The sequence below is a fragment of the Camellia sinensis genome, chromosome 3, assembly GCF_055761805.1.
Source record: "Camellia sinensis isolate YWXY chromosome 3, ASM5576180v1, whole genome shotgun sequence".
NCBI lineage: Eukaryota > Viridiplantae > Streptophyta > Magnoliopsida > Ericales > Theaceae > Camellia > Camellia sinensis.
Window position 1 is genome coordinate 97655066 of NC_138963.1, and position 25837 is coordinate 97680902.

Sequence of the window (25837 nt, forward strand, 5' to 3'; positions counted from 1 at the left end):
GTCTGCTGAGCGCGCTGGTGGACGTCAGGTAGATCCGCCACTATGATTGGGGTGGCGCCGCTCTGGCCACATTGTACGGTTATATGAGCTCTTCTTCCTGCCTCAGCGGACAGCTCCTTGGTGGCTACTGGCGAGCCTGGGAGGTACGTCCTCTTCCCTTTTTACATTTCTGCTTCCTACTGTCTGTATTCTACGCACTGCACATACAGTACACTGCCCCACACTGACTGTACACTGCACACCCGGCACACATATACTCTGCTTTACATTGACTGTATACTGCAGACACTGTACGCTCTGCACAATACACGGCTCTGCCGTTTCTGCTTTATTCTGTATTTTGCCTTATCTGATAGTCATACTAATATCTATTCTGCAGTTGTGGGTGTATGCCTACTTTCCTAGGCTTGCCCCAGTACCCGATGAGGAGATCCCATTTGGCGCCCCCTTCTCTCATCGCTTCGATGTGCGATGCGTGCAGAGACCACGGGAGTCTCTTATTTTCTTCCGCCGATACTTCGACACCATCACCGCCGCGGAGGTATGTTCAATTTTAGAGTTTATTTTTTTTGGCTTTGCTTTGCGCCGTATGTTTTCAATAATGGTAGATAATAAATTGCATTTCATTTTCAGATCACCTGGCAGCCCTGGGCTCCGTTGTCGGCCATTGTGAGGGATCACTATGAGGGCGCAGGGGAGACTGCCCGTTGTCGGATTCTGTTGGAGGGCTCGGTCTGTCGGGCTTGGTACCTGGGCGAGCGTTTCTTGTGTCAGACCCTAGGTTTACCGGAGCAGATAGTGCCGGGTCCACCTCCTGCCCACATGAGAGACACAGAGAGGTTCGCCGCCCAGGAGATGAGGGACTACACCGTCGGCTGGGGAGCAGAGCATCACAGAGAAGAGAGCGACTACACAGAGTACGTCCGGACCTACATTATGCGGCCCTTGAGCGGTGGTCGCCGAGCTGAGGGGGAGAGGCCAGCGGCGCTAGTAGCTGGAGCGGGAGTTGGGGCTGGAGCAGGCACATTGAGGAGGGCTCGAGCGCACGGCAGGAGTGGAGCTCGAGGCGGACGAGGGACTGGCTGGCCTGCCCTGCCCACTGTACTGTCATATAGAGGGTAGGATGGGGCGACCTACCAGATCCCCTTTGCTCCTCCCCCGACTGGTCATGATTTAGCCGGCATCCCCGACTTGCCTCCGGTATGCTTTACTTCATTTTGCATCTTGCATCTTGCATTGGCATTTCATTTTAGTTTATTTGATATTCCGCAGAACACTGATATATCTTATACTCTTGCAGGCGTCCTCCGAGTACACTCGGCAGTCTGTGGAGTTGAATGCCTCCATGATGGGGATGCTACAGCGGACCTTCGACCTCCTGGCCCTCTACAGCATTCCGGTATGTTCCTCTGACGACGGTCTCAAACCATTCATAAGCTGATTTACGTAATCTGATGCATGACACAACACCCAACGCACTGATCTCACAGCATTTGACACACTGCATACACTGCATTTATACACTGACAAACTGCTCACGGCGTTCACACACTGTACTCATATACTGCATTCTGCACTGATAAACTGTTCATGGCATTCTCACACTGTATACTACATTCTACATTGATACACTGCATACACTGTATTCTGATGTATTTGCCCTTTGTGATTTTCGGCCTCCCTTCCAGATCCCTCCGGTGGGTGGTGCTCCGGCTGGGCCTTCTATTCCTGCTCGAGGAGGGCATGGAGACACTGCACGTCCCCGTACTAGGGGAGGGCATACTCATGTCGGGAGTAGTTCTCTGGCGCCGACCCCTGATGATGATGATGATGACGAGTCCGAGGCAGAGTCGGAGGCGGAGTCATCGGAGGAGGAGACCGGAGGCGGTTTTGGCTCGGGCTCTGATGACGATGCTGACGATGCTCCTGGACCTTCGTCTAGGAAGAGGACTAGGATAGACTGATAGCCCTCGGAGCCGCTTGACACGGATACAGATTTTTGTTGTTTTTCTTCTTTCTTGTACTTTTCTCTTTTGTTGGTAGTTAGGATACTTTGTACTGTCGCAGGCAGATTTTTGTCTCCAAAACTTGTGTATTTGAAAAGATGATGAAATGAAACAGGCTTTTTATCTAAAAAAAGGTGTTTATATCCGCATATCTTTACATTTCATACTTTGCATTGCATCACCCCATATTACACCTCAATGTAAATGAAATTGATTGGTTGTCTGAAAATTGAACACTTGCACTGTAATAATCAGATAACTAAACAGCCAACAGCAAAATAACCCAAGCAATCCACTGCCTGATTGTGGACACACAGCCCTTACTCTACTGGGGATTAATCTGCATACAGCCCGTAACACAGCATTTGGTTCGTTTTGCACACAGTAAATCCTGAACAAATAGCCCAATCTGGCAAGACGGACTACAGAGGTGAAACTAGCTGGAGTTGAAACACAATCAAATATAGAGAATGGCACAGCATTCTGAGTATAAATGATTTTTTGAACTTAAATAAGGGTTTTTCAAACCGGGGCATCGAGCCTACAACTGAACACAACAGAGAAAGACTCGAACAAAAAGGTATACGACCTAAACACAACGAGACACGCTCGGAAGAAACCTAAAACAAAGGTTGAGGTAATCAAAACAAAAGACACGACATACAGACGCGTTAACGAAGACGGGGGACCTCAGATCACGAGGAGCCAGTTTACCTGGGTATTGTTTCCCACCCTTTTCTCACTTGTGATTCTCACATCACTCTGGCACTCAAGCTCGGTTTTTTTCTCAAAACCCTTTTCCTCACGTTTTCTCTCAACTTACACCTTTCTATTCTTCATTCTCTCATTTTCCATCCCTCCCCAGGGTAATTAATAAATGAATAGGAAGTTGCGGGTTCATGCCCGACGTCGTTAGCTCACAGCTATTTCTTCTAGTGGGTAGAGTGCCCTTCTGGCAAGTATGTTGACGACGGGGAGGAGACAGAACGCCTGGCACAACTATGCCCCTAGTTCATCATTTTAACCATTCTTTGTTTTTGCTTTCTACTAAAACAGTTTTGATCAAAATGAGAGTTATATTAACACACTTGTTCGATTTTTGCTCTGAAAACCATGCAAGTCAGTGTAGACACCCCATTTTTGACCGTCCTCAAGACTTGGACGTCACCGTTTGAACACTCGGTGATTATCCATGTTTGTGTTCGTTTGGAGTTCCTGGAGGCCTCGGCTCGCGCGCCTTGCTTCAGGATCTCCGAACTTGACCGTTTAGTGTCTGGTTTTGCACCAAACACTTGCATCTTGCCTTTGAGAGGCAGGGTAGGGCTTGTAGACCATCCCTACCCACCACCGGCAGTGGCTAGATGCCACCGGCTGGTTTTTGCTGCCACCGGCAATGTAGTTTGCCGGCCGGCACTCTTTGTTGCCGGTCAGCACTATTTGTTGCCGACCGGCACTCCTTTTGGCCAAGATAGCATTTTTGGCCAGCCGATTGCTGTTCATCTGCTTTTGCAGATATTTTTTAGACAGCTGTCTTGCTATTGCATCCCTCCATACACGTGTATGGAGGGATCTCCCTCTTGCAAAGCTTGTCTTGTAAGCTTTACAAGACAATATAGAGAGAAGCTCTCTCTAAGGCAAAAAAGAGGAGGCTTGGTTAGAAGACTTAGGATATTTTGAGAGTAAAACAGCCATTGTTGAGCTCTTGTTCTAGGGTTTGGGTGAGATACACATTCTATCTCTCTTTCTCTCTCATTTTGTTCACTAGGTGCTTTGTGTCTTACTATTGCACATAAACACCTAGTGTTTCACCTTCCTCTTGAAACTAGGGTTCTAAGGGCTTGTCCTTGAGTTTCTTGACTGGTTTGAAGCCAAAGGAGGCCATTGGAGCACAATTTGTGAAGGGGTCTTCAAGGGTGAGATTCTAGTCCCTTTTTCCCCCATTTTTTCATTGATTTTATACCTATCTTAGAGCTGTTTTTGTGCTTATTGTATATCATAAAAAAGTTCTGTTTTTAGGCCCTCTTTATTGTTTATTAAGAGTGTTTTGTTGTTTGAGGGTTGTTGACCACCCTTAGGCCTCAAAAGGCCTCATTTTGAGCCATTTTGTGCTAGCTCCGGGATTTTGGTGTTGAGGTCTCTTCACCACTGAAATCTTGAGGGATTTCAGTGGTGAAGATGATGCCTTGAAGTCCCAAGAAGGAGAGGGCCACCCCCTCTCCTTGTTGTCCTTGAAAAGGGCATGTTTTGGCCTCTTAAGGAAGCCTATGCTTGAGTGTGTGTTGAGCATGTTTGGTTTGTTTTTCATGCTTATATATCCATAATATAACATGATTTCAAGTTGGTTTTGGTACTCCATGCATGCTTAGCATAGTTGCCATGTAATGCCTTGTTTATGCCTTAATGTGCCTTAGGTTGTTAGCCTTTGTTGGAGCATGTTTTAGGCTTAGTCTTGTGAAGATTTTGTGCATGTCTTGCCATGTTTTAGCTCTGTCCATAGTCGTTTGGGTTGATCTTGGCATGCTTGATATAGCTCCTTTGTATTTGGGCTTGTTGGCCTTAAGTATGTGCATGTGTAGCATGGCATCTTTACATTGTTTTGGTGATTTGGGATCATTCTATATGCCATTTCAGTCCCATTTCCATGCTTGTTTGATTGCCTTGCATGCCTCTTTAATGCCTCATAAGCTTGTGTAGCATTGCTCCATGTTTTGGTGCCTTTGCATGCCTTTGTTTTTGAGCCATCTAGATGCCATCTAAGTGGTCTTTTGGGCCTTATGTTATGTGCTAAAAACCTGCTTTAGGTTGCTTAATGCATGCCATGTTTGTTGTGATAAAACATGCTTCAAAGCTTCATGATTTGCCTCACGTACTTAGACCATGCTTGCATGCATTTGCTTGTCTTGTTTGATATGATTTGGCATCATTTTATGACATGATTTCAATGCTTATGTTGCACGCTAATTGCTCTTGTTTGTCCCTTTCAAGTGTGCTTGAATGTTGTTTGATTTGTGCTTAAGTGTTGGTCCTTATGTGCATATGTGTGTGCATGCCATTTAGCCCTCACTTTTTAGCACTATGGCTACTGTTTTAGGCCTATTTTAGAGTTGCCTAATTCATGCATAAGTCCATCTTTCCATCTATTCGCATTGCCATATGTATGCTTGTATGCTTGCATAAGTGCCTTGCCATGCCATGTTGCATTCTTAGCTTGTATGCCTAGGTTGCATTGCATCTTGCATGCATGCCTTGTTCCTTGAATTAGTGACAGGAATTGGGCCTAATTTGTTTGATTGATTTGCATGCATTTGAAATCAAAGTTGCATACTTGGTTCTTTGGGCCATCATGCATGGAAATGCGTGATTGGTGGTCCGAGAACCGAGGCACATGTCCCTTTGAGTCATTACAATGATAAGAGACATGGTTGGTGCATATATGCCTTGAAATGTGCTGCCATGCTTTGCCTTGTCCTCTATTGCTGTGAGTTGCAGGTTCTGCAGGCTTTCTTTGCCGACCGGCAGTGTAAGGTGCCGGCCGGCAATCTTTTCTCTGCCGGCAGCTTCAATTTTGTGCCGATGGCAACATACCAGTGCCGGTGATGATCCCACTCAGCCGGTGGTGATCCTCTCTGTCCAAGGGATCAGTCCTGAGGATTTGACAGCCTCCAGAAGAGGAAAGGAAGGAAAACAGAGGCAGCCCATGCATGGTGGCGCGCTTCCCGAGGCGTTTTCCTGTTTTAGTTAATTTATTTAATTTGTTAATTAAATTAGTTAATTTGTAATATTAATTAGCTTGCGTAGTTAATTAATTTGTAATATTTATTCGGTCCCTCCGAGCGAGGGCAAGTCTGTAATAAGTGTGTGTGGGTGGTGTGTATGTCTTCCAACCTCACTTCTTTCTTCCCTTTTACTTACCCGCTTTAATGGTTAGTATTAGGGCACGTTTAATTTAGCATACCTCATGCTATGCATGTGTGCATCCCTGCATTTGTATTGCATGCATTAGGCTCGGTACATCACGCTAATTGCATCAATACTTCAATTCCCAAACTGAATACGTGATAATTGTGCATTTTCACATGACATGTTTAGGATAGCCGAGCCTATTCTAACAACACTTTGTATGCGATGCATTAGGCACTTAACATGGACTTGGATCATGCATGTTTGCTAACAAGTTCTTTGTTTTGGCACGGAGTACGATGTAAGTATTTCCGCTTTAGCATCTCGCATGTGTGTGAATGTTAACATGACAGTATGCTTGCCATGCGGCTAGATGCTTATGTGCTAAACTGTTTTGAATGCCTGTGGGTGAAGGTTGGATTGTTTGAGTTGGAAAAACTCATTGAAATCCGTGTTTTAGCCTACTTGCGAGTAGCAAATTCCAAAGCATTTTCAAAACGAACGGATATGCAATGTCTCTTTCCAAATTAGGCAATCCAGTCTATACTTGTTTGCTGCGCGCATAACATTGTAATTCTAGGCTAATAATTGGTTTAAGAACACATAGCGTTTTCAAAATTGGATATCACGGTTAGTAGAGGCCGGTCTTCGGACCGGGCGAAAGGGGGAGCTCATAGCTGACCTTCCCCGATCGTACCCAAGCTCCCGAGCCGAGACAACTCCGGTGATGACGGACATGTGGCCTTCGGCACCGAGTCAGGGTTTCCTAAATTTCCCTATTTTAAAAATATTTAGGTGGCGACTCTGTATCTGGCAAAGCAGTCCATGTTTGGCACTACTTTTTCAAAAATCTGTTTCTCAAAACGATTTGCCAGATTTGGACTCTTTGGTTCAGATTAAGAACCGTGACACAAGTCGAGTCCGAACTGTAGTAACCCCAAATGAACAGAACGGGACTCATCCTCCCGGGGCGTTCGGGGACGTCTACAGTTTCTGGCGACTCTGCTGGGGATTTTAGAGAGCTTGACTCGAACTCGTGATATCCTGTTTTGATTTCGCTTATGTGTTTCTTTGCATTGCATGTGCATTGGTGCGCCTAGTAACACAGTGTTTGCCATCTGCCATTCCTGAACGGTTTGCCGGAGGCTTGTCTTGTCAAGACATGTCCATAAGGCTGACCGGCTATGGGCTCTGACAGCATGGGAACACAAACCCCGGTTTACTGGGGCACCCTTTTGACCATTCGACCTAGTGCATATTCGGAATCCATAGTGACCATTCCAAGTTAGGACATGTTGCTTACCCGATGCTAAGTTGTTTGAAAACCGCTGTGTGCGTAGTGAAAACCCTAGCTCCTGACAAAATAGGACAGGGAAACCCTACCCCAACATAGGGGTGATTGAGCTCTCTTTATTTGCTATGTGCTTTTAGAGTGTATCTCTACAAGAACGCATATACCAGTTTGCGAGTTTGAGTATCGGGCCCGAAGGCACCAGAATCAGTATTGTTGAGAATCAGTTATCAGGAATCAGTTATCCGCGGGTATCAGATTCAGTATTTTGGGAACAGAAATCTGGGAACAGTGATCAGCAGTAGGGTACAGTTGTTTGACCACGCCCGTATCCGATCAGTTTATGGCTGAAATGCTGTTTGTTTTTCATTTCAGTTCAGAGAGTTGCAGAGTTGATACAGAATAGCCAGTGTCTCCCCCTTGCTGAGGCAGGATTTATGGCGGCAAAAAATACAGAAGAAGTTGTGGTTATGACGGCTGCATTGGAGCAGGGAACCGCTCCGTAGAATGAGGCCACCATTAGTATGTCATACCCGCCCAGGTCGCCCGTTGTGCACCCGGTTTGGGCTCCCCAGTTATATCAGGCTCGTGAGCCCACCACCTTCGAATTGATGGGGATGATAGGCGATCTCCAGAGGTCCGTGGCCGATCTGGCCTATGGAATGTCGGCTTCACCGCCAGCGGCGCCGTATGCCGGGAATTTCGTACCACAGGAGCCCCCGCTACTGGGGCAGATTGTGATAGAGCTCAGCCAGCCAGAGGTGGCTTCCGGCTATAGCCACGACATGCCAGCACCAACCCAGACCCTTGATCAAGCTGAGGCCAGGGGAAAGGACAAGGCAAAGGTAGACGCCGACCCTATTGAACAACTGCTGTGTGCAGTCGAGGCTCTGAAAGTCAGAGGAATGAGCAAGCAACAAACATCTGCAATAGTGACCAAAGCTGTAGATGACGCTTTCCCCGCTCCAATCAAAGGCAGTTCAAGCCAGGCAGAAAACCAGGATGGGCCCCGTCATGCCCAGACAATCCCTGTAGTTCCCAACCCTGCACTGGGAAAGGTTCAAAAAGCCAAGGCAGCACCAGCTGATCCTTTCGCCAGCGCATCTGGCAAGAATCCTCAAACTGCAAAGTACCTGCCCCGAGGGCGCAGGGTCTTTCACGACCTCTACATGCCTTTGTCTAGGGCATTGTTAATATTGGCGAAGAATGGGCATCTTAAGCCTTTGGAGCCCCGGCCACTCCCGAAGAATCTCCCCACCACTCATGATGCTACTTTGTACTACGCGTACCATCAACAGTCCGGTCACAGTACCGATGGATGTTCCCGCCTTCGTCATGAAGTGCAGGATTTGATTGATAACAAGGTTATCCTACCACCTACCTCAGGCAAGCCCGTCACCACTCAGTTGTTGGATTTCGAGGGCTCAGATACTGCGAGTATGTAAAGTGAACCGCCTGCGGGCAACATTTGGTGTATTTTGGATGAAGCGTCTGGCACGCATTTTTGAGCATCGGTGAAACCGAGTTTTGTAAATCCTGGCTTGGATATCGAGTCAGTCTTTTTTTGCTTAAGGGTCTGTCTGGTTGTATCGAGTCAGTCCCCGTTGTATATAATACCAGGCGATTCTGGAGTTGTTGTCCCGAACACCGTTTTTGTTTTGTAATTATTATCTGTTTTTGTCGTGAGTCTGTTTCTGCCGAGGAGCCAGTTGCACCAACAGAGCCGATTGAAACAGCTGCTGCTATCTCAAACTTCATGATTGCTTTCAGCATAAGTGCCAGAGAATTTGATCGGGCTGACAGTACATCTTGCCTGCTCTCCTGCGCGCCAAACTCATTGCATTAACCTAAGTTTTCCAAAAAACAAACCTTTTTGAACACTGCGGTGATGAAAACGAAGAGGAAGGAATTCCTCGGCTTTTGCAAAATTTTGATCATTTTGAGAGAAAGAGAGGCGTGCTAAGCCTTTTTTTTATGAATAAAACCATGCTTGTCGGCGTAAGTACTGAGAAGGATCCTGGCCTGATCCAGATTGGTCCCACACTATCTTCGGCGCGAGCGATTCGTCGCTTTCTTAAAAACTTTCAAAAACAAATGTTTTACGCGGCCCTGTGAAGACCTGTGTGGAATCGCTCTTGAGATTGCGCAGCTTAGGATCGCTCTCAGCCTCAAGATTCAACCTATTTGTTTTCCGAGTTTGAACCCGTTCAGAACGTTCAGAAAGTTCAACGGACAAACGCCATGAAAGGCCCGTGTGGCCAGTTTTGAAGTAGCCCTCGAGCAAGAGGCACCAAAAGCCGAATCAGAAGGAGTAGATCTCGCCGGAAGAAGCTCGTGGAGCAACCTTGATGGATTCTTCTGCAAATCAGTGCAACAGCCGTTCTCCTAGACACAGAGAGGCTTCAATTCCAAAAAACCATTTGGCATAGACTTGCTACACTTTTACCCTTTGAGAGGCTCGCTGGGCCGAAAACCCGGAAGGACGACCCAGGCAAAAGTTAAAGCAAGAGAAAAATACAAAAAAGACAAAAAAAGAAGAAAAGAAAAAAAAATGATGAAAAGAAAAAAAAAAGGAAAAGAAAAAGAAAAAATGCAAAAAAAAGAGAGGAAATAGAAAATGAAAAGAAGCTCGCAAGGTCGAAAACCCGCATTGGGCGCCTTGGCAAAAATGAGAGCCAAACAAAGTGAAGGTTAAAATACCCGAGTGGACCTTAACCGGAACTACGTGAGGCTTGATTCCCATGTTTGGGATACGTAGGCAACTTCATCATGAAGTCCAGCCCCCAACGCTTTCATAGCGTCTCAGTCCATGCAATGGTTTCGATTTCATTCCAAGGTCCGGTTGCCAACACCTTCCAAGGTGACTGTGTCCATATATGTGTTGTGACCGTCTTCGTCATCTCTGTGTCCGAGAGCTTGACCACCGCCAATGAAGACTGTTTACAGATTGCTGCGGCACCATCCCAAACAAGGGGCAACTTTTCGTCGCCACGAGCCGCCGTGAGCCGCCATTCAAACTAGGGGCAACTTTCCGTTGCCTCCCACCCCCTTTAAACCAGGGGCAATTTTCCATTGCCTCCGATCCGAGGTTGCGCATCTTGAATGGTAAGTTCTATGCTTGTTGAGCATCAGCTGTTTGAAAAATAGTTTTTGAAAATGTTTACTGAAGTTGACTATTTTCTCGAAAACTTTTCCATTTTCCAAAATCGGACCATTGTCTTTGACCCAAAAAAGGAAAATTTTCAGTGCTTGCTGCCTGACTTGCACGGTTTTCAAGTCAAAAATCGAACAAGTATGTTAATCCGACTCTCATTTTGATCAAAACTGTTTTAGTAAAAAGCAAAAACAAAGAATGGTTAAAATGATGAACTAGGGGCACAGTTGAGCCAGGCGTTCTGTCTTTCCCCCGTCATCGACGTACTTGCCAGAAGAGCGCTCTACCCGCCGGAAGAAATAGCCGTGAGCTAACGGTGTTGAGCATGAACCCACACCTTTCTATTTATCCATCAATCACCCCGGGGAGGGATGAAAAATGAGAGAATGAAGAATAGAGAGGTGTAAGTTGAGAGAAAAGTGAGGAAAAGGGTTTTGAGAAAAAAAATCCGAGCTCGAGAGCCGAGTGATGTGAGAATCACAAATCAGACAGGGCGGGAAACACTGCCTAGAGAAACTGGCTCCTCGTGGTCTGAGGTCCCCCATCTTCGCTAACGCGTCTGTATGTCGTGTCTTTTATTTTGTATATCTCCACCTTTGTTTTAGGTCTTTTTCGAGCGTGTCTCGTTGTGTTTAGGTCGTGTACCTTTATATTTGAGTCCTCCCCGCTGTGTTCAGTTGTAGGCTCGATATCCCGGTTTGAAAAACCCTCATTCGATTTCAAAAATCATTTACACTCGGAATGCTGTGCCATTCTCTACATTTGAACGTGTTTCGACTCCAACCAGTTCCATCTTTGAGCTCTGTCTTGTCAGATTGGGCTGTTTGTTTGAGAATCGCCGTGTGCAGAATGAATCGAATGTTGTGTTATGGGCTGTATGCGGATTAATCCCCAGTAGAGCAAGGGCTGTGTGTCCAGAATCAGGCAGTGGGCTGCTTGGGTTATTTTGCTGTTGGCTGTTTTAGTTATCTGATTATTACAGAGCAAGTGTTCAATTTTCAGATAACCAATCAATTTCATTTACATTGAGGTGTAACATGATGAGATGCGATGCAATGCATGAAATGTGTAAATGTAAACACTTTTTCAGATAAAAAGTCTGTTTCATTTAACTATCTTTTCAAATGTACAAGTTTTTGAAGCAAAAATCTGCCTGCGGCAGTACAAGGTAATCTATCTACCAACAAAGAGAAAAGTACAGAAAGAGAAAGATAACAAAAATCCGCGTCTCTGCCGAGCACTCCAAGAGCTGTCAGTCCGTCCTGGTCCTCTTCCTGGACGAGGGTCCAGGAGCATCATCAGCGTCGTCGTCAGAGCCCGAGCTAGAACCGCCTCCGGTCTCCTCCTCCGATGACTCGGACTCCGCCTCGGCCTCCGCCTCTGACTCCTCGTCGTCGTCGTCATCCGGGACTGGAGCTCGCGAGCTACTCCCAACATGAGTACGCCCTCCCCTGGTACGGGGAAATATCCGGCCCTCCTTATCTCTCCCCCGGGCAGGGACAGAAGGTCTAGCTGGAGCACCTCCCGCCATTGGAATCTGGAAAGGAGGCTGAAAGAGTACACAAAAAGGGAAATGCATCAGTATGCCGTGAGTAGTTTATCAGTGCAGAATGCAGTGTGTGAGTACAGTGTATGAATGTCGTGAGCAGTTTAACAGTGCAGAATGCAGTGTGTGAGTACAGTGTATGAATGCCGTGAGCAGTTTAACAGTGCAGAATGCAGTGTGTGAGTACAGTGTATGAATGCCGTGAGCAGTTTAACAGTGCAGAATGCAGTGTATGAGTACAGTGTAAGAACGCCGTGAGCAGTTTATCAGTACAGAGTACGGTGCAGAATGCAGTGTATACAGTGTGTCAGATACTGTGAGATCAGTGTATCGGGTGTTGTGCCGTGCATCAGATTATGCAAGTCAGTATATGAATGGTTTCAGGCCAGTGTCAGAAGGACATACCGGTATGCTGTAGACGGCTAGGAGGTCAAAAGTCCGCTGGAGCATCCCCATCATCGAGGCATTCATCGCCAACGACTGACGGGTGTACCCAGAAGAAGCCTGCAAAAGTATCAGATGCATCAATATTCTGTGGAATATCAAGTAAACTGAGATGAATGACTGTACAAAATGCAGTAGAACATACCGGCGGTAAGTCGGGGACGCCAATGAACTCATGACCAGCCAGTGCAGGGGCGAAGAGGATCTGATAGGTCGACCCACCCTGCCCATGGAAAGTCAGTACAGCAGACAGGGCAGGCCAGCCAGCTCCCCGTCCTCCCTGCGCTCCACCCCTACCACGGACCCGGGCCCTCCTCGAAGATCCAACCCCTGCTCCCGCTCTGGCCCCAGCCGCCGATGCTACAGGCCTGGCCCCCTCTGCTCGACGACCACTCAGGGGGCGCATCAGGTACGTCCGCACGTACTCCTGATAGTCGCCGGTGCCTCGGAAGCCGGCCTCCTCCCAGCCGATGGAGTAATCATCCAGCTGCTCAGTGGTAAGCCCCTCGGTCTCCCTCATCTCTGCAGGAGGGTGAGCCGGGACTATCTGCTCAGGTAACCCGCGGGTCTGGTGTAGAAAACGCTCCCCCAGGTACCAAGCCTGACAGACCGGCCCCTCAAGCAGAATCCAGAAACGCGAGGTCTCCTCAGCACCAGGGAACCGACCCCGCATCGCCGACGGCAAGGAAGCCCATGGCTGCCAAGTGATCTGAAAGTGACAGACAATTTGTTATCTACTGTTATTGAAATATGCAGTGGGAAAGCGAAGCTAAATAAACTGAAAATAAAACATACCTCGGCCGGGGTGATGGTGTCAAAATATCGGCGGAAGAAGCCGAATGTCTCCTGTGGTCGCCGGGTGCATCTCCCGTCGAAGCGACTCGAGAACAGGACAGCTGGAGGAGGCTCCGCGACTGGTACGGGTGCAAGCCTAGGGAAGTAGGCGTAAACCCACAGCTGCAAAACAGATGTCAGTATGACCATCAGATAAAGCAGGATACACAGAATGAAGCAGAAATGGCAGAGCCGTGTGTTGTGCAGTGTATTGTGTGCAGTGTACAGTGTGTGCAGTGTACAGTCAGTGTAAAACAGAATGTATGTGTGTGCCGTGTGTACAGTATACAGCGAGTGTAAAGCAGATTACAGTGGGTGCAGTGTACAGAGTACAGAGAATATCGGACAGAAATGAAAAGCAGAGAAGAAGTATACCTCCCAAGCCCGCCAGTAGCCTCCGAGGAGCTGGCCGCTGCCGCGAGAAGCCGAGCTCATGTACCCATAGAGAGTGGCCAGAGCAGCGCCACCCCAGTCATAGTGCAAGATGTCCCAGACGTCCACCAGTGCGCTGAGAAGACAGAGAGGCACGGTGTTCGCCCGGTCGGCGAAGATGGTAGTCCCGAACAGGAACATGAGGAAGCCGCGAGCATACCTCTCCTCGTCCTCCGGGGTCATCTGCGCCTCCTCCTCCAATGCGGGCTGGACCCGAAACTGGACCTCGAACCAGGAGTATCGGACGAAACCTGGACGAGCTAGTGGTGGGGCCTCCCCCAGTAGATGGACCTGAGCGGCGGTCCACTCATCCATGTCGGTGTCGAAGGGGATCGGATCACCCCCTACCCCGATGCCTGTGAACATTGAGAAGTCATAAGGGGTCATCGTCATGTCCCCTGCAGCAGAAAAGTGGAAAGAATCGGTGGTGTCCCACCACCTCTCCGCCAAAGCAGCAAGAAGAGGTCTGCATGTGGACAACCTAGAGAGCCCTCGGCAGAAGGTGCCGAAGCCCGCCCGGTCCACGATGCGTTGGACCGCATCAGGGAGCTCATCATACCACTCCCGTGCACCAGTATTCCCATACCCGCGAATGGTATGGGAACCCTCCTGCAAATAGAAAATGACAATTGCAAGACAACATTCAAAATGCAGTTTTGAAAGGACAGATATGGCATGTATGCAAGTTTGTCATATTCAGGCAAATACCGGGTGCCGGTGTGCTTGCAGTGAAATACGTGTGCTGTGTCAGCGTGTTTGGGTGTTTCAGAACAGATGTGGCATGTGTGCAAGTTTGACAGATTCAGACAAATACTGGGTGCCAATGTGTATGCAGTGAAATACAGTGTGTGCCGTGTGTTTGGGTGATTCAGGGCTAGTACAGTGTGTGTGCATGTGTCAGTCTCAAACAGATATCAGTTGTATGTATGTTTACAGTCAACTACGGTCTACGGCGTATCAGATTTCAGCAGTTAGAGAATACAACTAACTATGGCAGTTTTGTATCCTACATTGCAGAAAGTAAAGCAGAAAGAAGGGAGTTACCTCGGAAGTGCCGAATGAAAGGTGGGAGGTAGGCTCACGCAGCAGTAGCTCAGGCGCCACATGCCTCTCAAAGCTCCGGAACTGACGCAGGCCGTCTGGGGGCAGAACATGGATCGCCGGCCGGTAGGTCGCCGGGTCGAACGGGCGCTCGCTCAGTGGTAAGAGCTCGACCCCGGGATCCATCTTGTGGTCCGGGGGAGTCCCGCCACGTGGAATGTCGTCCGCCATGTAGAGAATGGTGTGAAAATGGCCGGAAAAAGGAAAATCGGACCGGAATACGAGGGGTCAACCAGAAAGTCAACTCCTGAGAGGGTCGGAAATGGCCGGGAAGGCCAGACTATGAAAAGGCACGGAAATGAAGAGGAAAGTGAGGGGAACAAACCCCGAAAAGGCGAGAACGCCAAACGAGGCACCGAAACGAAAATGTGATCGGTTGAAAACGTCCGAAACGCGAAGAGAAACGCGAATCCGACGACGAAACGGTCGTAGAACGCGAAGAAACGGAGAAACGGGGAAGGAAAAACGCTCTAGAGAGAGAGTGTGAAGGTTTTCGGCGGTGGAGAAGTGAGGAATAGGGTTTTGAAACCCTATTTTATAACACCCAAGGTGAAAAGTCAAAATTGCCCCGCACCAGCAACTGTTTGCCGGTCGGCAATGTTTTGTGCCGGCCGGCACTTTTTTGTGCCGATAGAATTGTTTTTGTGCCGATGGCCAGCCGGTGGCCTCATCTTTCGGCCGGTGGGGTTCCCACAGCCTTGTTTAGGCCATTTGAGTTGTTTTGGGTCTTCATAGCTCAAGAAAGTGCAAGAAAGTGCATCTCCGACGCTCAACCGGCCTCCGTTCTGACCGCAGACCGTGTCTCCAGTACGTGGCACTCGAATTCGTACAAGGTGTATCCTTTTTGTATCCTTTTAAAGTCAATAGTTGCCCCATGTGTGTTGCACGAGTTCATCACACTACTTCTGTGCATTGCATCGCGCTGTCGTGCGCCACACATTTGCATTGTTATGCACGTGTTACACGCGTTGCAACACGCACCCCTTTGCATTGTCGTGCACATTTCTCATGCATCGTCATTGCATTTCCATTCCATGCATTGTCATGCATTCCGGAATACGTGCGTTGTTGCGCATTTAAGCCCACTTACACTCCGTGTGGCATGCGTGTCGCACTTAGCATCGCACTGTTTTGTGCATTTCAAACCGTCGCACTGTTTTGTGCATTTCAAACTGTCACACTGTTTTGTGCATTTCAAATTATCGCGCTGTTTTGCGCATTGCACTGTTTCGTGCACCTCACTTGCATCTTGCATGCATCCATTTGCACTATCTTGCGCACCTCGGTTGTACTCGTTAGTACATTGCATTGTTTTGAATTCAAACCGGCTTCGCGTAGCGTGTAAGTCCAACTTTCAAACCGGCTTCGCGCAGCGTGTAAGTCCAACTTTCAAACCGGCTTCGCGCAGCGTGTAAGTCCAACTTTCAAACCGGCTTCGCGCAGCGTGTAAGTCCAACTTTCAAACCGGCTTCGCGTAGCGTGTAAGTCCAACTTTCAAACCGGCTTCGCGTAGCGTGTAAGTCCAACTTTCAAACCGGCTTCGCGCAGCGTGTAAGTCCAACTTTCAAACCGACTTCGCGTAGCGTGTAAGTCCAACTTTCAAACCGGCTTCGCGCAGCGTGTAAGTCCAACTTTCAAACCGGCTTCGCGTAGCGTATAAGTCCAACTTTCAAAACCGGCTTCGCGTAGCGTATAAGTCCTTTAAAAAATTCTTGCATTCCGCGTGGCATGCGTGTCACACTTGTATCATTTTGCATTCTATGGGACACGCATGTCTCATTTGTATCATCTTGCATCATGCTTCATTTGCATTATCATGCATTTCGCGCGCGGTCTGGCGAGACCTTAAACACGCACGGTCTAGGAGACCTTAAATCCTTTGGAGGTGCGAAACCTTCAGCACATTGTCACGCGTCTTGTAAATACCCCCATGGTCTGGCGAGACCTTAAACACGCATGGTCTGGCGAGACCTTAAACACGTACGGTCTAGGAGACCTTAAATCCTTGAAAGGTGCAAGACCTTTAATGCATTGGTGTACACACTATTGCTTTGTACATATCTTAAGCCGCGTGTTGTCGCGCATTCCATGCAACATGCATTTCATACATCATTTGCATTTCAAAAAAAACAAACAAACAAAAACATGCATTGTCATGCATACATTTTGCATTCCGGTCTAGGAGACCTTAAATCCTCTGAAGGTGCAATTCCTTCGGTGTTTGTCGTGCCCGAACGACTTTCGGTGGTCTGGTAAAGCCACCTGTCTGTGTTTGCGATGAGTTCCTAGAAGACCAACTGGGACGGTGGAAACTAGAGTTCAAACGGCTTATGCCTAGAACGCAAAGGTTCGGGAGTTCCGAGACTAAAGTCTGGTTTAAATACCCAGAGGTTTACCCTCGGCTTGAAATCTGTATGGAAGCCGCATAGGTTGAGGCGGCATGTCTACGCCCCAATTCTGGATACTGAACCAACCTAGTATATCGCCCTGTTGGTAAGATAGGGAAAGTTGCAATCATAGTCATTGCATCATAGTGCATTGTCATGCATTTCCATTGTAGCTTGCATGCATCCATTGCATTTTCCCCAGTAGGTTGCATTGCACTGCATTGTCATGCATGTTGTAAATATCCACTTCATTGCATATTTGTAGATATTGCATTGTAGATTGCATGCATTCATTGCATCACCTTCCGCCTGTGGCTTGCGCCTTTCCAGGTTGAGCTTGGTCCGGTATATGCCCTTACTTTTCATGTTAAAACACAGTTCTGTATGTGTATCGCGCTGATTCCACGCTGATATGTTGGTTGAGGGTTGCGGCACCTTTTCTGTGTTACACATGGCTTGTATGCGTACATACCTTTCCTAGGCAAGATTTGGTTTGGCCTGCGTGCCATATTCATTGCCATCTTCCTAGCATATTCATGTATTACATTGTAGTGTAATTTTTGCATCCAGCATTAGGATCGTAGTCTTTTCTCCAGCGGGTCGTTTCCTCACTTATGTCAATTCCACCCAATACTTGTTCTTGCATCTGTCTACAATACTCATAGTTCAGTTGACCGTTCTATGGTAGACAGACTTGTTATCTCCATCAATCTATTTGACATAGGTGGGGTTTCGAATCGTTCGTGATTGGATCACGATTCAAATGCTTTGCATGTAGCTTGCATTTTTTTTTTTCAATTACATTGCATCTTCATTTGCATTGTTTATACATTGTTTTGTATATATTGCATCTCGTTTTGCATCCACATTTGCATTGTCATGCATGTCGCTAACAATATTGTACCTGTTAAGTTTGTTTTCTTTGCAGGCACGATATGGTATGTACGGTTCATTTGAAGCTGGTGCAACCAGACGAGCCGCACAGGTATTGTATCTCCCGAGTGAGACGTATTGAGAATTCCATAATTCTCTTACATCCTTTCTGCATTTTAGTGTAGTTTGGTATGCTAGCTTAAAATTGTCGCATGTCTGCTTCATTACAGCTTTCTTTGCATGATCATAAGTTATGCTCGGCTTCGTGCATTGTCTTGCATTTTGCCCCTGCCTCCGGGCGCATACCTTGTTCGTCTTGCATGTTTGTCTAAGTCTTCGGCCTTGTCAAAAATGGGTCGTCTCTGGGCTTTGACATTCACTCCCGTCATTGTCATGACTTTCGAATTCTGTCAAAGAGGGGCAACTGTAGACACCCCATTTTTGACCGTCCTCAAGACTTGGACGTCACCGTTTGAACACTCGGTGATTATCCATGTTTGTGTTCGTTTGGAGTTCCCGGAGGCCTCGGCTCGCACGCCTTGCTTCAGGATCTCCGAACTTGACCGTTTAGTGTCTGGTTTTGCACCAAACACTTGCATCTTGCCTTTGAGAGGCAGGGTAGGGCTTGTAGACCATCCCTACCCACCACCGGCAGTGGCTAGATGCCACCGGCTGGTTTTTGCTGCCACCGGCAATGTAGTTTGCCGGCCGGCACTCTTTGTTGCCGGTCAGCACTATTTGTTGCCGACCGGCACTCCTTTTGGCCAAGATAGCATTTTTGGCCGGCCGATTGCTGTTCATCTGCTTTCGCAGATATTTTTTAGACAGCTGTCTTGCTATTGCATCCCTCCATACACGTGTGTGGAGGGATCTCCCTCTTGCAAAGCTTGTCTTGTAAGCTTTACAAGACAATATAGAGAGAAGCTCTCTCTAAGGAAAAAAAGAGGAGGCTTGGTTAGAAGACTTAGGATATTTTGAGAGTAAAACAACCATTGTTGAGCTCTTGTTCTAGGGTTTGGGTGAGATACACATTCTATCTCTCTTTCCCTCTCATTTTGTTCACTAGGTGCTTTGTGTCTTACTATTGCACATAAACACCTAGTGTTTCACCTTCCACTTGAAACTAGGGTTCTAAGGGCTTGTCCTTGAGTTTCTTGACTGGTTTGAAGCCAAAGGAGGCCATTGGAGCACAATTTGTGAAGGGGTCTTCAAGGGTGAGATTCTAGTCCCTTTTTCCCCCATTTTTTCATTGATTTTATACCTATCTTAGATCTGTTTTTGTGCTTATTGTATATCATAAAAAAGTTCTGTTTTTAGGCCCTCTTTATTGTTTATTAAGAGTGTTTTGTTGTTTGAGGGTTGTTGACCACCCTTAGGCCTCAAAAGGCCTCATTTTGAGCCATTTTGTGCTAGCTCCGGGATTTTGGTGTTGAGGTCTCTTCACCACTGAAATCTTGAGGGATTTCAGTGGTGAAGATGATGCCTTGAAGTCCCAAGAAGGAGAGGGCCACCCCCTCTCCTTGTTGTCCTTGAAAAGGGCATGTTTTGGCCTCTTAAGGAAGCCTATGCTTGAGTGTGTGTTGAGCATGTTTGGTTTGTTTTTCATGCTTATATATCCATAATATAACATGATTTCAAGTTGGTTTTGGTACTCCATGCATGCTTAGCATAGTTGCCATGTAATGCCTTGTTTATGCCTTAATGTGCCTTAGGTTGTTAGCCTTTGTTGGAGCATGTTTTAGGCTTAGTCTTGTGAAGATTTTGTGCATGTCTTGCCATGTTTTAGCTCTGTCCATAGTCGTTTGGGTTGATCTTGGCATGCTTGATATAGCTCCTTTGTATTTGGGCTTGTTGGCCTTAAGTATGTGCATGTGTAGCATGGCATCTTTACATTGTTTTGGTGATTTGGGATCATTCTATATGCCATTTCAGTCTCATTTCCATGCTTGTTTGATTGCCTTGCATGCCTCTTTAATGCCTCATAAGCTTGTGTAGCATTGCTCCATGTTTTGGTGCCTTTGCATGCCTTTGTTTTTGAGCCATCTAGATGCCATCTAAGTGGTCTTTTGGGCCTTATGTTATGTGCTAAAAACCTGCTTTAGGTTGCTTAATGCATGCCATGTTTGTTGTGATAAAACATGCTTCAAAGCTTCATGATTTGCCTCAAGTACTTAGACCATGCTTGCATGCATTTGCTTGTCTTGTTTGATATGATTTGGCATCATTTTATGACATGATTTCAATGCTTATGTTGCACGCTAATTGCTCTTGTTTGTCCCTTTCAAGTGTGCTTGAATGTTGTTTGATTTGTGCTTAAGTGTTGGTCCTTATGTGCATATGTGTGTGCATGCCATTTAGCCCTCACTTTTTAGCACTATGGCTACTGTTTTAGGCCTATTTTAGAGTTGCCTAATTCATGCATAAGTCCATCTTTCCATCTATTCGCATTGCCATATGTATGCTTGTATGCTTGCATAAGTGCCTTGCCATGCCATGTTGCATTCTTAGCTTGTATGCCTAGGTTGCATTGCATCTTGCATGCATGCCTTGTTCCTTGAATTAGTGATAGGAATTGGGCCTAATTTGTTTGATTGATTTGCATGCATTTGAAATCAAAGTTGCATACTTGGTTCTTTGGGCCATCATGCATGGAAATGCGTGATTGGTGGTCCGAGAACCGAGGCACATGTCCCTTTGAGTCATTACAATGATAAGAGACGTGGTTGGTGCATATATGCCTTGAAATGTGCTGCCATGCTTTGCCTTGTCCTCTGTTGCTGTGAGTTGCAGGTTCTGCAGGCTTTCTTTGCCGACCGGCAGTGTAAGGTGCCGGCCGGCAATCTTTTCTCTACCGGCAGCTTCAATTTTGTGCCGATGGCAACATACCAGTGCCGGTGATGATCCCACTCAGCCGGTGGTGATCCTCTCTGTCCAAGGGATCAGTCCTGAGGATTTGACAGCCTCTAGAAGAGGAAAGGAAGGAAAACAGAGGCAGCCCATGCATGGTGGCGCGCTTCCCGAGGCGTTTTCCTGTTTTAGTTAATTTATTTAATTTGTTAATTAAATTAGTTAATTTGTAATATTAATTAGCTTGCGTAGTTAATTAATTTGTAATATTTATTCGGTCCCTCCTAGCGAGGGCAAGTCTGTAATAAGTGTGTGTGGGTGGTGTGTATGTCTTCCAACCTCACTTTTTTCTTCCCTTTTACTTACCCGCTTTAATGGTTAGTATTAGGGCACGTTTAATTTAGCATACCTCATGCTATGCATGTGTGCATCCCTGCATTTGTATTGCATGCATTAGGCTCGGTACATCACGCTAATTGCATCAATACTTCAATTCCCAAACTGAATACGTGATAATTGTGCATTTTCACATGACATGTTTAGGATAGCCGAGCCTATTCTAACAACACTCTGTATGCAATGCATTAGGCACTTAACATGGACTTGGATCATGCATGTTTGCTAACAAGTTCTTTGTTTTGGCACGGAGTACGATGTAAGTATTTCCGCTTTAGCATCTCGCATGTGTGTGAATGTTAACATGACAGTATGCTTGCCATGCGGCTAGATGCTTATGTGTTAAACTGTTTTGAATGCCTGTGGGTGAAGGTTGGATTGTTTGAGTTGGAAGAACTCATTGAAATCCGTGTTTTAGCCTACTTGCGAGTAGCAAATTCCAAAGCATTTTCAAAACGAACGGATATGCAATGTCTCTTTCCAAATTAGGCAATCCAGTCTATACTTGTTTGCTGCGCGTATAACATAGTAATTCTAGGCTAATAATTGGTTTAAGAACACATAGCGTTTTCAAAATTGGATATCACGGTTAGTAGAGGCCGGTCTTCGGACCGGGCGAAAGGGGGTGCTCATAGCTGACCTTCCCCGATCGTACCCAAGCTCCCGAGCCGAGACAACTCCGGTGATGACGGACATGTGGCCTTCAGCACCGAGTCAGGGTTTCCTAAATTTCCCTATTTTAAAAATATTTAGGTGGCGACTCTGTATCTGGCAAAGCAGTCCATGTTTGGCACTACTTTTTCAAAAATCTGTTTCTCAAAACGATTTGCCAGATTTGGACTCTTTGGTTCAGATTAAGAACCGTGACACAAGTCGAGTCCGAACTGTAGTAACCCCAAATGAACAGAACGGGACTCATCCTCCCGGGGCGTTCGGGGACGTCTACAGTCAGGCTGCAAGCACTGAAAATTTTCCTTTTTGGGTCCAAGAAAATGGTCCAGTTTTGAAAAATAAAACAGTTTTCGAGAAAATAGTCAACCTTAGTAAAAATTTCAAAAACTATTTTACAAACAGTTAATGCTCAACGAGCATGGAACTTACTCTTTGACATGCGCAGCCTCGGATCGGAGGCAATGGAAAATTGCCCCTGGCTTAAAGGGGGTGAATGGCAATGGAAAGTTGCCCCTGGTTTGAATGGCGGCTCACGACGACTCGTGGCAACGGAAAGTTGCCCCTTGTTTGGATGGTGCCGCAGCAGTCTTCATTGGTGGTGGTCGAACTCTTGGACACAGAGATGACGGAGACGGTTATAACAAATATATGGACACAGTCACCTTGGAAGGTGTTGGCGACTGGACTTTGGGATGAAATTAAAACCATTGTATGGACTGAGATGCTATGAAAGCATTGGGGGCTGGACTTCATGATGAAGTTGCCTACGTATTTCAAACATGGGAATCAAGCCTTACGTAGTTCCGATTAAGGTACACTCGGGTATTTTAACCTTCACTTTCTCAGGCTCTAACTTTTGCCAAGGCGCCCGATGCGGGTTTTCGACCTTGCGAGCTTCTTTTTATTTTCCTTTTCTGTTCATTTTCCTTCTTTTTTCTTCTTTTTTTCCTTTTCGCATTTTTTTCTCTTCTTTTCTTTTCTTTTCTTTCTTTTTTGTATTTTTGCTTTTTTCCTTTATTTTTCTCTTGCTCTAACTTTTGCCTGGGTCGCCCTTCTGGGTTTTCGGCCCAGCGAGCCTCTCAAAGGGTAAAAGTGTAACAAGTCCATGCCAAATGGTTTTTTTGAAGTTAAAGCCTCTCTGTATCTAGGAGAACGGCTGTTGCAATGATTTGTAGAAGAATCCATCCCGGTTGCTCCACAAGCTTCTTCCGGCGAGATCTAATCCTTCTGATTCGGCTTTGGTGCCTCTTGCTCGAGGGCTGCTTCAAAACTGGCCATGCGGGTCTCCTCCGACAGTTGACCGTTGAATGTTCCGGATGAGTTCGAGGTTCAAAACAAACAGGTCGAATCTTGAGGCTGAGAGCGATCCTAGGCTGCACAATCTCAAGAGCGGTTCCACATAGGTCCTCACAGGGCCGTGTAAACATTTGTTTTTGAAAGTTTTTAAGAAAGCGACAAATTGCTCGCGCCGAAGATAGGGTAGAACCAATCTGGATTGAGCCAGGGTCCTTCCCAGTACTCATGCTGACAAGCGTGGTTTCATTCGTTAAAAGGCTTAGCATGCTTCTCCTTTCTCTGAAATTGATCAAAGTTTTGCAAAACCCGAGGAATTCCTTTCTCTTCGTTTTTATCACCGCAGTGTTCGAAAGGGTTTTTTTTTTTGAAAAACTTAGGTTAATGCAATGAGTTTGGCGTGCAGGAGTGCAGGCGAGATGTACTGTCAGCCCAGTCGAATTCTCTGGCACAACTAACTTACACTGAAAGCAAGCATGAAAATGAGATAACCACAGCTGTTTCATTCAGATTTGTTGGTGTAACTGGCCCCTTGGCAGAAACAAACTCAAAACAAAAACGGGTAATTACAAGACAAAACGGTGTTCGAGGCAACAACCCCGGAATCACCTGGTATTCTATACAAAGGGGACTGACTCGCTACAATAAGATAGACCCTTAAGCAAAAAGACTGACTCCAGACAAAGAGGCAGACTCAAAACAAAAGACTGACTCGATACCCAAGCCAGAATTTACAAAGCTAGCGTTCATAGATGCTCAAAAATGCGTGCCAGACGCCACATTCAAAATATACTAGATGCCGCCCGTAGGTGGTTCACTTTCTGATTACATACTTGCAGTATCTGTGTCCTCAAAATCCAATAACTGGGTGGTAACGGACTTGGCTGAGGTAGGCGGGAGGATAACCTCGTTGTCAATCAAATCTTGCACCTCATGACGGAGGCGGAAACAATTATCGGTAGCATGGCCTGTCTGCTGGTGGTACGCGCAGTACTGAGCAGCATCATGCGTAGCAGGGAGATTCTTCGGGAGAGGCCGAGGCTTCAAGGGTTTAAGGTGTCCCCTTTCGGCAAGGATCTGAAGTGCCTTAGATAGAGGCATGTAGAGAGCAATAAAGGTCCTGCGCCCTCGGGGCAGGTACTTTGAAGTCTGAGCATTTTTACTAGCCGCACAAGCAAAAGGGTCGGCAGGCACTGCCTTGGCTTTCTGGTTTTTCCCAGGTGCAGGGGCGGGAATAGGAGAAACTGTTTTGGCATGACGGGGCCTATCCCGATTTTCCAACTAACTAGAACTGCCCTCAGGTGGAGTGAGGAAAGCATCCTCCATAGTTTTTGCCACAATTGCGGATATTTGTTGCTTGTTCATCCCTCCGGCCTTCAAGGCCTCGACTGCCCGCAGCAGTTGTTCACTAGGATCGGCATCTGCCTTCACTTTGTTCTTGCCTCTGGCCTCAGCCTGGTCGAGGGTTTGGTTTGGTGTTGATATGTCATTACCATAGCTGGAGGCCATCTCCGGTTGGCTAAGTTCGATCACAATTCGCCCCAACAGCGGGGGCTCCTGGGGTACAAAACTCCCGGCATATGGTGCGGCTGGAGGTGAAGCTGACATTCCGTAGGCGAGATCGGCCACAGACCTCTGGAGATCACCTATCATCCCCATTAGTTCAAATGTAGTAGGCTCGCTAGCCTGGTATAGCTGGGGGGCCCAGACTGGGTGCGCGATAGGCGACCTGGGTGGATGTGGCATATCAATGTTGGTCTCACTTTGCAGAGTGATCCCTTGATCTAATGCAGCTGTCATAACCACGATCTCTTCCGAATTTTGCGTCATCACAAGTCCTGCCTCAGCAAGGGAGAGCACTAGCTATTCTGTACCAGCTGTCCGAACTGAAAGAGACAACAAACAGCATTTCAGCCCAAACAGATAAAACACGGGTGTAGCTGAACAACTGTACTCTACTGCTGATCACTGTTCCCCAGAAATCACTGTCCCCAAAACTGAACCTGATACCCGCAGATAACTGATTCTCATAACTGACACTGATGCCCTCAGGTCCGATACTCAATCTTGTAAACTGATATGTACGTTCCCTGTAGAGATACACTCTAAAAGCACATAGCAAGTAAAGAGAGCCAAAACACCCCTATGTTGGGGTAGGGTTTCCCTGTCCTATTTTGTCAGGAGCTAGGGTTTCACTATGCACGCAGCAGTCTTCAAACAACCTAACATCGAGTAAGCAGCCTGTCCTAACTTGGAATGGTCACTATGGATCCGAATATGCACTAGGTCGAATGGTCGAAAAGGGTGCCTCGGTAAAACCAGGGTTTGTATTCCTATACTGTCAGAGCCCATAACCGGTCAGCCTTATGGTCATGCCTTGACAAGACAAGCCTCCGGCAAACCGTTCAGGAATGGCAGACGGCAAACACGGTGTCCTAGGCGCACCAATGCACACGCAATGCAAAGAAACACATAAGTGAAATCAAAACAGGATATCACGAGTTCGAGTCAAGATTTCTAACGTCCCCAGCAGAGTCGCCAGAAACTGTAGACGCGCCCGCGTGGGGCCCTCGCTACTACAGTTCGGACTCGATTTGTGTCACGGTTCTTAATCTGAACCAAAGAGTCCAAATTTGGCAAATCGTTTTGAGAAAACAGATT